The 15296-nt window shown below is 36.8% G+C and overlaps 2 long non-coding RNA genes across 2 annotated transcripts in view; both read right to left on the reverse strand.

Moving 5' to 3' along the window:
• The window catches only part of LOC136875917 (uncharacterized), an 86361-nt gene extending 81682 nt beyond the window's left edge, over positions 1-4679 (reverse strand). Inside the window, exon 1 of the long non-coding RNA XR_011018417.1 lies at positions 4646-4679. This is a non-coding gene — a long non-coding RNA (uncharacterized lncRNA). The remainder of the gene's footprint in view (positions 1-4645) is intronic.
• A 3120-nt stretch (positions 4680-7799) lies between these two features.
• LOC137501211 (uncharacterized) overlaps positions 7800-15296 on the reverse strand; it is a 61106-nt gene continuing 53609 nt past the window's right edge. The window contains exon 3 of the long non-coding RNA XR_011018418.1: positions 7800-7843. This is a non-coding gene — a long non-coding RNA (uncharacterized lncRNA). The remainder of the gene's footprint in view (positions 7844-15296) is intronic.

A 15296-nucleotide genomic window follows, 5' to 3' on the forward strand; every position in this document is an offset into this window, starting at 1 on the left:
AGCCTTTGACCTAGTTAACAGGAACAGACTTCTTAATATCTTGGCAGAAGATAATGTCCCACAACAGTTAATAGATAACATATACAACATGTACAGTGACAACCTTATTGCAATAAAGTTAGGTAATCACCAGACTGAATGGGAACTGATCAGCAGAGGTGTGAGACAAGGTTGTGGACTTTCTCCTTTGTTGTTCATAATCTATATGAACAATATAATACTGGAATGGAGGCATGAAAGGCATGGATCAATCCCAGTCAGCAGATATCTCACCCATCTAGATGCCATACTCATTGCTGATGATGCTGCATTAGTAGCATCATCAGAAGATGATCTTCAGTGGTCAGTATTTAATCTCCAGAAAGTCTCTTCAAAATTTGACGTGATCATTTCACCACAAAAGAGCAAAATAATGGTCTTTAAGAGGAAGGACCCTATCCCCAGTAAAATCTGTTTAGATAATAAAATTTTGGAAAGAGTCAATGAAGTCAATTATCTGCAATACAATTTATCTTACCAAGGGGAAATTGATATCTCTGCAAAAATAACCAAATTTACCAGAACAACAGGAATCATAAATCATATCATGAAGCCATCCCTTGTCCAAAAACACACTCGCTTACGTCTTTACAACACTTTAGCCAAACCAACCCTTTGCTACGGCAGTGAGGCATGGACAATAAGAACTCAAGACATTTCCAGAATTACAGCACGTGAAATGACGTTCATGCGTAGAACAGCAGGCTATACGAAATAGGATCATATAAGAAATTAAGATGTGCTTAAGGGACTGAATAAGAAATCAGTAATCAATTACATCTATGATTACCAAGAAAACAGGAAACGTCGTGTTCAAAGGATGGAATCTGGAAGACTACCAAAGGAGATCCTACGCTATCAACCAAGAGGACAGAGATCTATAGGACGTCCAATGAAGCGATGGAAAGAAAACGCAAGACCGTAAAGGGCCACACGGCCCAATACTTGGAAGGATGATGATCATGATGATGATGATGATGATGACATAACCTCTCTTGCCCAAATGCCACCCTCACCTTCCCGAGATGAACAAACCTGTTCCTACAGACGAGACCCTGTCGACCGAGTCATGGCGGTATAACCGTTACATCAATTACGGAGGAAATGCTGTAATTTCAGCTAGTCCATTAGCTGAGAGGTGGCAGCCCCACCAATGGTCTTACTTCCTTCAGGCTAGCAACCCGTTGGAAGGACATTTTAATACTTTCAAGTCTTGCAAAAAGAAAAATGCAAGACCGTAACGGGACACATGGTCCAATACTTGGAAGGAAGATGATGATGATTAGTTTCACAAACCTCATTCCTTAAAGTCTCCTTTTCTTGTTTCATGTTTGGTTCAAATAAAATCATTCTCATGTTATCAAATCTTTCACTTATTGGAACATCATCATCAGTTTTCTGCCTATCAGCAGGTTTTTGCAGGCATTTTTCCAAGCCGATCTGCCTTCTGCCATCCTTTTAGTTTTCCAGTATCTTCCATTAATTTTCACGGTCCATCATCTGATACCTCTTTCTTCCTCTCAACTTTCTCCCTGCAACTTTTCCTTTCAATGCCTGTGTTAATAAACATTTCCTTCATAAACAGAGATCTAACCAATTCTTCTTTCTCTTTTGAATGGCTTCCAGTATTGTCGTCCTTTCTTCACCTACTGTTTCCAACATTATTCATTCTTTAATTTGTCTTGCCAGTTTATCTCCATTTTTCTCCATACACACATTTCAAAAGATTTCAATATTTTTTCTACCTCCCTTCTCAAAGTCCAAAGTCCCATAAAGAGCATGCTCCATAGAAAGCACTTCACTAGTCTCTTCTTAAGGTCCACATTCAGTGGCCTTTGCTTCATGTGTGCTTCCTTGGCCACTGCAATCCTGCACTTCAACTCATCCAAACAATATAGATCACTTCTGATTGTGCTTCCTCAGTATCTGAATGCAGATACTTGTTCTATTTCTTCACCAGAGAGAACTATCTTTGCTGTTACATCCTTGTTACTCATGATCATTGCCTTAGTTCTCTTTCTGTTAATTTTCATACCCAAGATTTTACACAATCTGCTCAATTTTTCCAACATGACATTCATCATTTTCTCATTTTCTGCTAGAACCACCATGTCATCAGCAAATCTGATGCATTCAATTTTCTTTACTCCAACATTAACACCTTGCTTGCCTTGATAACAACTTTGAATTACTTCCTCAAGATATATATTAAACAAGGTTGGTGAAGGATCAATAAAAACCACAAACACCAAACTTTCTTTTTCAGTATATCTTTCTCCAGTGGTTCTTAATAGCATCTCTTGCCCCTTTTCCTTTCCTAAATTCTTACTGCTCTTCCATAACAAAATCCATCTAACTTATTGTATAGTCTCCGATTTAGGACTTTAAGCAGTACTTTTGCTGTGTATGACATGAGACATATAGTACTGTGATCTTCAAATTTAACTGTGTTACTCTTCTTTGCTATAGGGACCATAATTATAGTGAGAAAGTCATCAGGCCATTGTCCTGTCTCGTATGTCCTGTTACAGATTGATGTTATTATTTTTTTTCCTTTATTTCCTAAAGCTTTTAAAATTTCCACTGGCAAATCATCAACTCCACACGACTTTTCCTTTTTCATCTCTTTAATGGCAAGCTCTACTTCTCCCTCAAGTATAACATAGCCTTTCTCATACCTATGAACTTTATCTCCCCTTATAATTTTACATCTATTGGACTATTCGCAGTACCATACAAACACTTTGTGTATCCTTTCCATTGTTTCAGTTCCTTTTTTGGATCACTTCTTCCAATTTTTCCTATTCTTCTCCAATTGTTTTTCTAAAACACTATTCTCTTTGCTTCTTGGTACATCATTTCATATTTCCCTTGTCTTTCTACATTCTCTATCTGCTTGCATTGCTCTTTCAACCTTTTTTATCGAGCCTTATCGGTTTCTCTTCTCAAATCATTGTTCATACTTCTCTACTTTTTTTCTTGCCTTCTTGTGTTTTAACCGCTTTCCAGTTACTTCTTTCTTCCATTTTATCCAACACCTCTTTTGTTACCCATTTCTTTCTGTTTCTTCTTCCTTCTCTTACTAAAAGTGCTTGTTTGGCTGCCTCATTCATTCCATCCCTGATTGCTATCCATTCATTATTTACATTTCCTGTGTCAGATTTTGCCTTCATCTTTTCAACAAAAATCTTTTCCGTCTCATCACATTTCTCATTTTCTTTTATTATTTTTAAGGTTAGCTCCTCTCTAACCCAACCCTTGGCAGTTTTCCTCAATTTCACTTCTAACTCAGCTACCACTAGATTATGGTGAGAGTTAATATCTGCTCTAGGATACATCTTCGCATTTTTGTGCCTGTTTCTATACCTCTGATCATTCAGTGGAGGTATCCAGGTGTATATAAATCTTTTGTGGTGTTCAATCAATGTGTTCCATACAACAAATTAGTTATCTCAGCAGAAGTTTATTCGGGCCTGTCCCCTACTGTTTCTTTCTCCAAGGCCATATTTTCCTACAATTCCATCTTCATCCCCCTCTCCAACTATTGCATTCCAAACTCCCATTATAATAGGGCAAACATCTTTCTTCTCATTCTCAATTATACCTTCTATAATTTCATTGTATTCTTTAAGCTCTTCCTCTAGGTGTTGACTGGTTGGCACACAGACTTGTATTATTACCATCATTCTAGAATTTATTACTTCTACTTTTATAACCTTCCCTTTGAGGTAATTTCACAGCAGTAATCCCATTCTGTTTAATCCACTCTACTTTTCCTATGAATAATAGAAATGAAAGTCACCACTTGCTCCCCAGCGCACCTCGGACATACCAAGTACATCCAGTCTATTCTTAATCATTTCTTGTTTGGCATTCTAAAGCTTTCCAGACTGTAGTAGAGTTCGTACATTCCACGTTCCTATTCTAAGAAGGGTCCTCTTACTTTTTCCCATACTTCTCCTCTTTTTCAAATTTCCTTATTCTCCCTTTCTCTCATTGTAGCCCTTTCATGTAGATCTGATTGAAAGAACGCTCTACCTCCAGATTATTTTACAGATAGACTCATTGCATGCACTTCTAGGGAATATTAATTAAATGTGGTAGATTCCCCCTTTTTTAAACACTGAAACATAAAGTTATTATTTTGAAACAGAACTGTTTGTTCTGAGCATAAGAAAGATATATTTTAAAATTAACATAATTTGCATGGCTACTGGGTGCAAATATCGTATCATCTAGAATGCACGAACCACATGATCAAGAATGGAATTATACTACTTCTCTGCTAGTTGGCTCTCCCGCATCGATCTATTCATTACTGGCTCGAAGTATGGAATATGGTTTAAAAAATGTGTCACAGAACTACCAATTCAGGATAAGGAAAATGTAGACCAACACTTACATTTCTTCCTCAAAAAACCATTTGGAAAACATTGCACTATAACCATTCATAATACTAAAGATAACAGCATCACCACTTCCCATATGTTCCAAAGACTTCTTTATACATAAAATATAAAAGAAAAAATATTTATGTTGAAACCTTTAAAGTATAATCGCCATTAGTTAACGTAAGATGTAATAGTATGTTAAAATTATAACTTACTCCAATAGTTCTCCTCTTCTTACTGGTATACCTGAAAATAAGAGTAAGTTTCTCTTAACTTTTGTTTGTAATATTGAGAAGTTAGTTATTAGAATAGTGTCAAGTAGCAGCATGACCATGCATTTAAAATGTATAATCATACTTTTAAACAAGCTGTATAGAACTGTATACTAACTTTATTTTGTGAATTAAATGGAAAGAAATTTACCAAAGACATTGTGATTATTCTTACATTACAAACTCCTGTAATACAAAGTTTTTAGCAAATTTGAAATAAACTGTAAAATATTTTAACTGGAACAATTTTTACTGCATTTCATCCCTGGTATTATGATCTAAGAAAAGGTATCTCAATTTGTTCAGAAATTAACATGAAAACATAACACAAGATAACAAATCAAGAATCCTCACAACAGGCTCTAGATAAATTTTCTTTCATTTTCAACTTTTTGGCACCAATCATTCTTCTTAGATGAGTCAAACTTTTCAGGGTAGTTACATTTTCAGTAGTTATAAAATTCTTGACAGTTGTGAATATAGTTTGGACTCACCACCAATATGAATTTAAAAATGAAGATGATGATGATGTTGATGTAATGCATTCAGTCAGATCTGACCAATGGCTTTTCTATGAATTAGTGCTCTCCAAGTTGTCCTGTTCCACACTTCCTCTTTTAGCTGTCCCAGTGTGAGGGTGGTGTCTGTTTTAATGGTGTCCGACCAACAAGTCCTCTGGCGACCTGGTCTTCTTGTACCACTGATCATTCCTAGCATGATTGCTTTTTCCACTGCATCTGATCGTATGATGTGGCCAAAGTATGCTAGTCTCAGCTTCATAATCTTACCAACCAATGACATTTGGGGCTTGATGCGCCCCAAAACCGCCTTATTGGTGAATTTTGTAGTCCATGGTATTCTTAAGAGTCTTCATCATCACCAGAGCTCAAAACCATCAATCTTCCTTTTGTCTGCCTATTTCAGCAACCAGCTCTCACATCCATACATGAACAGTGGGAATATAATCGCATTGACTAATCCGTACTTGGTAGCCCAACTGACACTTTGTATTGCTGCGCTTTCAGATTGGGGACATAGTCATCATAGCAATTCATCCAAGCAAAATCAAGTCTTTTACTATCAGGACTGCAACTCCAATTTGATTGATTTTGAAAATACATTTACTTAAAAATGTCATAGGTCACTCACAATAGTTAATGAAATAATCTAGATAAGGTGTAAATTACCATACATTTGAAAAGTGTCATAAGGAGCATTTCGTTTATTCATTTGGTACACACTGAGCAAGTTGGCTTTGCAGTTTGCGTCACATAGCTGTGAGCTTCCATTCGGGAGATACTGGGTCTGAGCCCAACCGTCAGCAGCCCTGAATACTGTTATTCATGGTTTCCCATTTTCAAACCAAGGAAATGCTAGAGCTATCTCTTAATTAAGGCCATGGCCATTCCCTTCCCAGTCCTAGTCCTTTTCTATCCTGTCATCACCAAATAACCTAATGGAGATTGTGTGACATTGGGACATTCAAACACTTGCTACATATGAGGGCTTTTTTTAAGTCAGGGCTCTTTTGTAATAAAATAAAACTACTGAATTTTTTAGACAATTTGTGTTTCATACTTTTCTGCACACATTTAGGTACTTTTCGACATAGTCTCCATTATTTGTTCAAACATCTGTCATTTTGTGAGGTAAGTTTTAGTAAACCTTCATCCATATCTGAACTGTTGTTTTCACTTCCTAGTCAGTGTGGGAATGTTTGCTAGCGAAGATAAAGGAAGAGATGGTAGTCACCAGGCACAAGGTCAGGGTTATAGGGAGAGTGGATGAAATTATTGCCAGCTCATCAAGTTTAACTAGCATCTTGTCCAGAATATTCTTCTCTCTAGTTGCTTCTACCACTTTCTGATTCAGCTGTCTTTCCCAGATTAACTTATTTGCCATGTGTTGGTCATGCTTTGTGTCATTCGCATATCCTCCCTAATTGACATTTGGTAAATTTAGTCCATCCGCTACAATCACGTTCCTTTCCGCATTGTTTCCCACATAGGTGATTATCTTATCAGATAATTCCAATTCATTGTCAGTGCTACCCTTTCCCGATCTATACACTCCAAAGATATCAAGTTGCCTACTATCTTTAGACATGAGCCTTATACCTAGAATGTCATATTTGTCATCTTTAACATTTTTGTTGCTTACAAATTCTTCTTTCAGCAGAATGAATACCCCCCTCCCCACCTCCTTCCTACCATTCCTATCCTGTCCCTATGATAAACATTCCAGTTCTGTGAAAATATTTCTACATCCATTATATCATTTCTCAGCCATGATTCAACTCCTGTTACAACATCTGGTAAGTATATATATCTATTAAATTACTTAATTCTATTCCTTTCTTTACAATACTTCTACAGTTCAACACTAACATGTTTGTCATCCCTACTTGACTTCCATGTATGTATGTATGTATGTATGTATGTATGTATGTATGTATGTACGTATGTATGTATGTATGTATTATCCGCGCACTTTTTAGTGATAGATTTACACCCTAGTGCTGAAGCGGTCGACTTTGGTTATCTTCGAGATTCGTATTGGCAACCTTTGAAACACAAACTAAGAATCGCTTATCATCGCTGTGCGCCATCTGGCGTACACTTTAAGTACTCGTACTGTTGTTGTTTACACAGCAAAGCCAAACTATAGAATTCATGCTAGAAACAAGTTTCGCAACGGGAAATGTTATATAGTATTAAATATTGTGTGTGTGACACAGTTGTTTGCTTAAAATAATAAAGATTTATAAAATTCATATCTATCGATCATATTATCGATTCAATTCTGATTTCATTTCCATTCAGTTGGCAGTATTGACGGAACCCTTCTTACTTCTCCAACGAGTACAAAAATCTATCACTAAAAAGTGCGCGGATAATATGTATGTATGTATGTATGTATGTATGTATGTATGTATGTATGTATGTATGTATGTATGTATGTATGTATGTATGTATGTATGTATGTATGTATGTATGTATGTTGAGCATAGAGGGTAAGCACCTAACCAGTAATATACAAGCTTCTCAAAGTCTATCTTGAATGTTCCAACTAACTAAAGAATTACATCTGTAATACGTACCTCCTCTCCTCCCCTCTCCTGGCCGTGGAACTTGGTAGTATCTACAAGAAGAAACAAATAATTAAAATAACTAAATAATGAATATTTTTCCTCTTGTTAACACTACTAGTAATCAGAGAAAGGGTCATTCCAAAAAAAAAAAAAAAAAATTATACTTTATTAAGAGGGAGAGAGAATTAAAATTCATTATGTGAAAACTGAAATCATTCTATTACAAGTTGGATAAACTGATCTTTCTGAATGGCCTCAAGCATCCTACAGGTAAGCAGACTAAATTTTGGGGAAACTGAATGCAGGACAATTGCTATAAACTGACAACTTATGGATGGACGAAGTGGTATGGTAAAATTCTGATTGGTTTAAAAAAATTTGATGTTAAATTTCAGCAAAAATCACAATTAATGATATATTACAGGATTTATGTAAAAGTTTGAAAGTGTTATTTAAATCCACTTTTAATCCAGACCTCCAAAATCTCACCTTGATTCACACCTTTACATGGGCTATTAACATAAGAATTTACAAGTTCATGAAATTACTAAAATTTTTGTCCAAGTATAAGAACATAATATTATGTTAATGCTCAAGTTGGGGATAGATTTGGCTATGAGAACTTAATGGGCCCTTTTGAGTAAGGAGAAAGGAATACTGAAGGTGAACATGTCCTAGACTTCTGCTCAAGGATGGAGACAGTCATAAGAAAACGAGAAACAGCTGGGATGGAGGATCTAAAACAATTTTTCATTATGTAACAACAGATAAACTAATCTGAGGAGTGAGAGATACAATGGTTATATCAAGCAAGTGTTCAGACAGTGACCACATGCTCCTAGCATCTGACCTGACTTATAAGTTTACACATATATCAATACAACAAAAATGCCCCCAAAAAAGAATAGGTACTTCAGAAAAAAAAAAAGGTAATCAGGAAAGTCACCAACAAATGAAACATTAATGAAGAACATGAGATCCACAAGTCAACTGAACATGAGGAAAAAGTCACAATACATGGAAACTGCTGGACACTAAGGGCAATAGAGAAATATAATAAAATACTAGATGAGTGGAAGAATCAGATGAAAGGCAGTAGGAGGAAGTGTACCAACTACACACAGATCACAGAGAAGAGACTTTGAGCAATAAAAGAACACCAATTTGGGAAAAAACAACAGTGTTTCAGATTTTAACTTTGCCAGAGAATATAAATTAACTGTGAGCAAACTATAACAAAAAGTAAATAGTGTAACTCCACACTTAGGGAAACTGTGTTGAAAACTTAAGTTATCTTGGAAGTAGTGTTGTCCTCAGTAACGGAATTTTTAATTAAAAGTACAAAATAAAGTCTCCAAAGGATCAAACATCTTCAACCAAGAGCAGAGACAAGGCAGAGTTCCTTTCAGAGATAAAGAGACAATCTTCAAAATCATATCTTCTGCCTATCTTGACATACAGCTTGGAGAGTTGCAGATTAAATACACAAGACATTAGAAAATTACATGCATGTGAAATAAAGTTTCTAAGAACAGTTATGCAGAAGATGCAAAGGTACAGAATGGGAAATGATTATATCACAAGGGATATGCAGATGAACTCTAATTCGACAATGCAGGAAAGGCAAAAGTTGCATGGATGAAATGGTTTGGCCATATAAAACTAACGAGAGATATGCAGATTATTGTGGGACAAAATTCTGGCACCTGGGCATCACCAAAAACTGTAAAAGAAATTAGTTGGATGTAAAACCAACAACATTGTTATTACTTTCTATTTTTGAACATATTGGTTCAGTCTGTTAAGACCACAGTTAACACTTGTCAGCCTTTCTGAATTTCCAATATTCCTTCATCTTGATGAAGAACGCAGTTCTTCAGACCACTTTGTGCCAGGTAGTCTTCTCACTCTTTACCAAATCTGCTTTATCCTGTGTACCCAGGTCCTGAACTTACTTCTTTCTTGAGCAAGTGTCTCAGACACCAGCCAGATCCTCTTTCACAGTAATTGCCCATGAAGTGGTACATTTCCAGGTCATGAGAAGATTAAGAATTCTTTGAGATATTCTGGTGTTAAGCATTTGAAACAGATGACCGTAAAACATAATACAGCACTTCCTCATAACAAATGGCAGCTTTTCAAATTTAGAGTACAGATCTGCACTTAACCTCAGGTAATATTCGCCCCCACAATTTGATAACGGCTAAGGATCATTCATAGGAATTTTCTCTCATTTATTTTATCTTCCCTATCACACTATGGTGAGTATGGGTCAAGCATTCAGCAGCAAATAAAGAAGGCTTCAGTGTATACTGCTGTGGAGTAGTGCCAGTATTTCACCTGCTATGAGACCGATCTGGTTTGATAAGTGGGTCTGCGGTGGTGGTGGTGGTGGTGGTGGTGGTGAAAATCGGTTTTCATGCATTTAGCCCATTATTTCAGTTTCTTTCTCCAGTGCATTAAGGGAAATGATCCCTCTAGGATACTTAAAATGAATTAAACATTTGATTTTTCCATATTTGGTATAGAGAAATGCGGTGGTATTATTATGATCACACATTGTTACTTCAGTTTTTGAAAGATTACTAGAGACCTACAGCTTCAGCTACTTCTTGAAATGTTTCAACCTGGTGGCAGGCAATGTTGAGGTCATCTGCCATTAAGACTAAATCATCTGCAAAAGCACTGCTTTGGATTATCATCAACAACATCACATACCTGCCAACTTTTAGAAACCAAAAACAGGAAGATTTTTTAATTCTTGGATTTCATCACATATATTCCACCACGCTCTAGGTGAAAAAAAGTCAGGATAAAAGGCATACATATCTACAGTTACAATGCGAATTGACCATTAAATTTAAAATCTTAAACTAAGATAACATAAAAATGGTAACAAGAAAATGTACCTAATCGTACTCATTTATGACACTTAAGCGAATAATAATATTTATGTCACACCGACACACGCAACAAAATGCATATTACCGTATTTTCTTGGGTCAGATGCGTAAATTATTCAAGGAATTCAGATACTTACAATTCATTTACATTTAAAAGATACATCAAATATAATATAAACATAATTGGTTCAACTCGTTTGTGGTTATCATCATTTGGCTTAAAATTCCGGCGTGAGATTTTTCTGAAAAGTCAAATAGGGTACATCAAGTAAGTTAGACACGTGGGTTTGAAGTACCGACACTGGAAAATATTCTTCCCATTACGAGCTGACAATACGACCTGAAGTGAAATAAACATGAACTAATAAAAGCACAATTCATGTGATGTTGTTACAATGACATACTGACAAAAAAAAGGAAACTGTCAAACACGAGAAGGGCCGGACATTGAAGGAGGGACCCTGCTACATTACCCCAAACCGTTCGTAACCAATCTTGTGCGAGTGACGTGTCCATCCACCCTTTTTCTAGAATACGAACGTGGATCACTCCTGGAAATTTTGCTTTAGGCATTGTTTTTTGTTTTAGAACAATGTAAGGTGCAAGCTTTCTGCCATCAGCTGTTACAGCAAGCATTGCAGTACATTGTTGCTTTTTGCTTCCGGTAGCGCATACGATAACACTGTATGTTCCTTTCTTATCCATTGTTCGACTTTGTGGCATACGGAAACTGATTGGCGTCTGACCTGCGGTTCCTATAAGGGAGATGAATTTTCCTTCGCTTCACGCTTCTCAATCACAAAGCGATGAAAATGGTTTAATTCGTCATTGTTTGGCATGATGATGTTCTTCGTCAAAGAGAAAGTCCATTTCTCTTCATAAAATTAACCAAGCCTTGGCTAACCTTCAAATCCGAGATACTGATTCCATGTGTAGCAGCTATTTCTCATTCTTTAAAATACTGCATTTCGTGAGAAATGGCTTATCCAACATTGCATAACAAAATCATATATTTAAGCAGATCCTCCTCTACTTGCAGAAACATGCCGCTTTTTTGTCCGTGAAATGCTTTGCGAGACTTGTTGGCTGCTTAGAGTGCACTTCTGTTACCGCAGTAATGCATGTTTCATTTGGGCAGTGAATACTGTACTTGCTGTCTGCTGCCCTATTCCCGTATGTTTCGGCGTAACTGATCACCGTGAGTTCGCATGATGCAGTATTACTAGAATATTGTGGACTGACAAGCAATTTTGAGATCACAGAATGTTCCGAACCCAAAACACTTGTAAAACTAGTGCAATGGGATTTCTTTCTGGCTAATAACAGCATGTTGCCCTGTATTTGGAATGCCGGCTTTCGTAATAGGAAGTCTGCTACTTGAGTAGTTGACACCTTTATTTTGAAACACATTCGGAGCTGCGTGATTAATGTTCAAGTTGTGGGTGTGTCAAATATGTGAAAATTTCTTTTTCTCCATTTTGGACCCAAAAATATGGAGATGCGTAAATTATGCAAGGGCATTAATTACGCCAGAAAATATGGTAGTTTCCTTTATCAGATGGTAAAATGAATGAAAATTTATAGGTATCTCTGAACACTTGGAGATAACGTTTGTTATATGTTTTGGCCATAATGAGAAAATAAAATACCTGAAACTGTCACCGACACAACCCTCTTAAAAACATTCAACTCATTAAAATTATGTACTTAAATACACAAAACTACCAAATACAAAACAATTCAATATGTCCCATACATTATTAACATATGACTTTGGCAGTGGGGGAAAGCATAGAGATGCAAGAAAAAACATGTGTCCTACATCTCTGACAAAACTGCGCACAGAAACAATGTCAACAGCGCGCGAACAACAATATCAAACTCATTCCTTCGTCCCGATTAACTGAGTCACTAGCACGCGCCAGCCTGTCTTGCTTGCAGGACGATTGCCCCCCCCCCCCCCCCCCGATTCTCCAGCTGTATAAAGAGCATATCACTGCTGTGGTGGGCGGGAAACACGATACACAAAGGCGCTGGACGAAACACTCACGAAATAAAGCATCAAATAAATATGCTTGAAAATGAGGTTTCGTAAATTTTACAAGCACATAAGAATTTATCCTAGGGGAAGAGCATTGGCCGTACTAGAAGTTATATTGTTCAAAAATAGGAAGTAAAAATAAATCAGAAAATCAGAAGATGAGTTAAGAACTGGAAAGTTTCCAGGTAAATCGGAAAGGTTGGCAGGTATGCATCATCATAAGTGCTTACATGCTTTAAAACAGGGTTCATTGTTTGATATGACAATTCGCACAGATGTACACTTTGTTATTCTTTATTACCATACACTTTCAAGAAAATTCTATCCAAACTTACTCCTTGATTCTACAAGAATGCCCGCATTATTCACATCCAATCCATAGTTGATGCTAGAAAAATATATTTTTCACACTTGTGGAGGCAATTTAAGTCATGGAATTCTGAACAATTCTCTGAAAAATCAAACTTGATGATTAACAGAGATTTCAAAATGTCTACGTTTAGAAGAGATTTCTCAGATATCCAGTTTTTGTTCATATGGGAGAAAATCCTTTCAACAGGAACCTTGGTTTCGAAAACAGAAAAAACATGATGGCGGACTGTTCAACCAAACCAGGCTCCATTCTCAGAAACTGACTCATAACACCCGTATAATGGAGCTTCAATATGCTGTGACAACTCCTCATAACAAAGGAGAGCTTTTCAAATTTAGATCTGCATTTGACCTCAGGCAATATTTGTCTACCTGAGGAGCTACAAACATCCATCAAACTGTTTTAAGGAAACTTATGAACGATTTGGTCCAACCATCAATACCCATAAGATGAACGTACTTGCACAGCTGGCACCAGGTGGTACCATCCCTGAACTACAAGTAAGAACACCTCTTGAATGTATACCAATTCACCTACCATGGCAGTATTCTAACTACACGCTGTGACTCATAAAAGGATGTAGAATATAGAATATGCTCTGCCATTGCAGCTTGTGGATGCCTCTCCCATAGAGCTTTCTTCAATAAGGATCTCAAAATATATACCAAACTAATGGTGTACTGAGCTGTAGTCCGAAGACCATTACTATATGGATGTAAAACCTGGACACTTTACCACTGTGACATAAAGAAACTGGAATGCTTCCATCAACAGAAACTTAGATGCATCATGACTGGGATGATGACATACTCAGTGTGGCAGTTCTTGACAAGGCACATATGAACAACATACAAACCTTCATCATCACTCATCAGCTTAGATGGGTTGGTAACATCCAACGTATGAATGATAGTAGACTGCATAAACAACTTCTCTACGGAGAGATTGGTCATGGCAAAAGGCCTCAAGGTGCTTCTTTCAAATGTTATAAAGACCAACTTAAGAAGACTATGAACAGCACCAACATAAATGCTAACACCTGAGCAACAACTGCAGAGAACTGTATTCTTTGGCACAAAGTTACGGTAGAAGGTCTCCCACTGTTTGAGCAGGCACATCACAGACAAGAAATTGAAACCCATGAAAAGAGGAAACTACATCAGAACCAACCGCGTCCTTCACCCACCTTTAGATGTGACCTGTGTGGTCGCAGGTTTCATGCAAAGATTGGCTTGATCAGTCATCAGCAACATCTCCACCGAACCAACAGACTTCAAGGAGAATTGCAGGAGAAAAACATATTCTCAGAAATGAGTAGCGGCCAACGACGATGATTAGGCAAGCAAGCGAAATGGTCAGTCTACCAAAGTTTTAATTTGATAATCATTGCCTCAATGCTCATAGAATTGACATCTTCCAAGATAATGATATTTGATTGATAGTCTTGTAATTTTACCCTAATCATTAATTTAAGACAGTGGTATATTACTAGACATTTTAAATATCTTCTGTAACTAGTCCAATGCTCACATCCATAAGTAAATGCTGATATTACTACAGCAGTAAAAACTTCCAGATTGGTCTGGACACTGAGGTCATAGTCGTTGAAGACCCTTTTCAGGAAATGACCAAAGGCCGAAATAGTGCACCAAAGGCAATACTATATTTCAAAGCCTACGGTAGCGTTTGTCGGGAAATGCTACAAAGGTAAGGAAAGTGTTTGATGATGTGCAGAGTCTCCCCACTGACCACGACAGAAGAAGTTTTTAGAAGTTTGGTGCTGGTTAGTAATAAAACTTGTGTTTTGTTTTATATTCAAACTCAGTACTAGTAAAAGTTTGCTTGAATGCATATAAAATAGTTTATAAGTCATCCAATGTATTAGCTAGAACAACATTGTCACCCATGTACTGGAGTTCAATAATTTAAACCCTAGAACCAGTAATTTTCAATAAATTGATGGTTTCTCCATTTCCGTAGTGGCACAGTCGATTCTTCAGCACATTTTTATTTCTTCATTTAGTAGCACTGTTCTGCCAACAGATAGCATGACATGTCTTGGCTTGTGACCCTAGAAGTTTACTGATGCTTCTTACTCATTTTCATCCATAGAAACAATCTCCTTGTGTAAGTTTCCTTGGAACAAAGTGAGTGACTCGCTGCTACACGAACTAAAACAGATTATA

The sequence above is a fragment of the Anabrus simplex genome, chromosome 6, assembly GCF_040414725.1.
Source record: "Anabrus simplex isolate iqAnaSimp1 chromosome 6, ASM4041472v1, whole genome shotgun sequence".
Taxonomy (NCBI): Eukaryota; Metazoa; Arthropoda; class Insecta; order Orthoptera; family Tettigoniidae; genus Anabrus; species Anabrus simplex.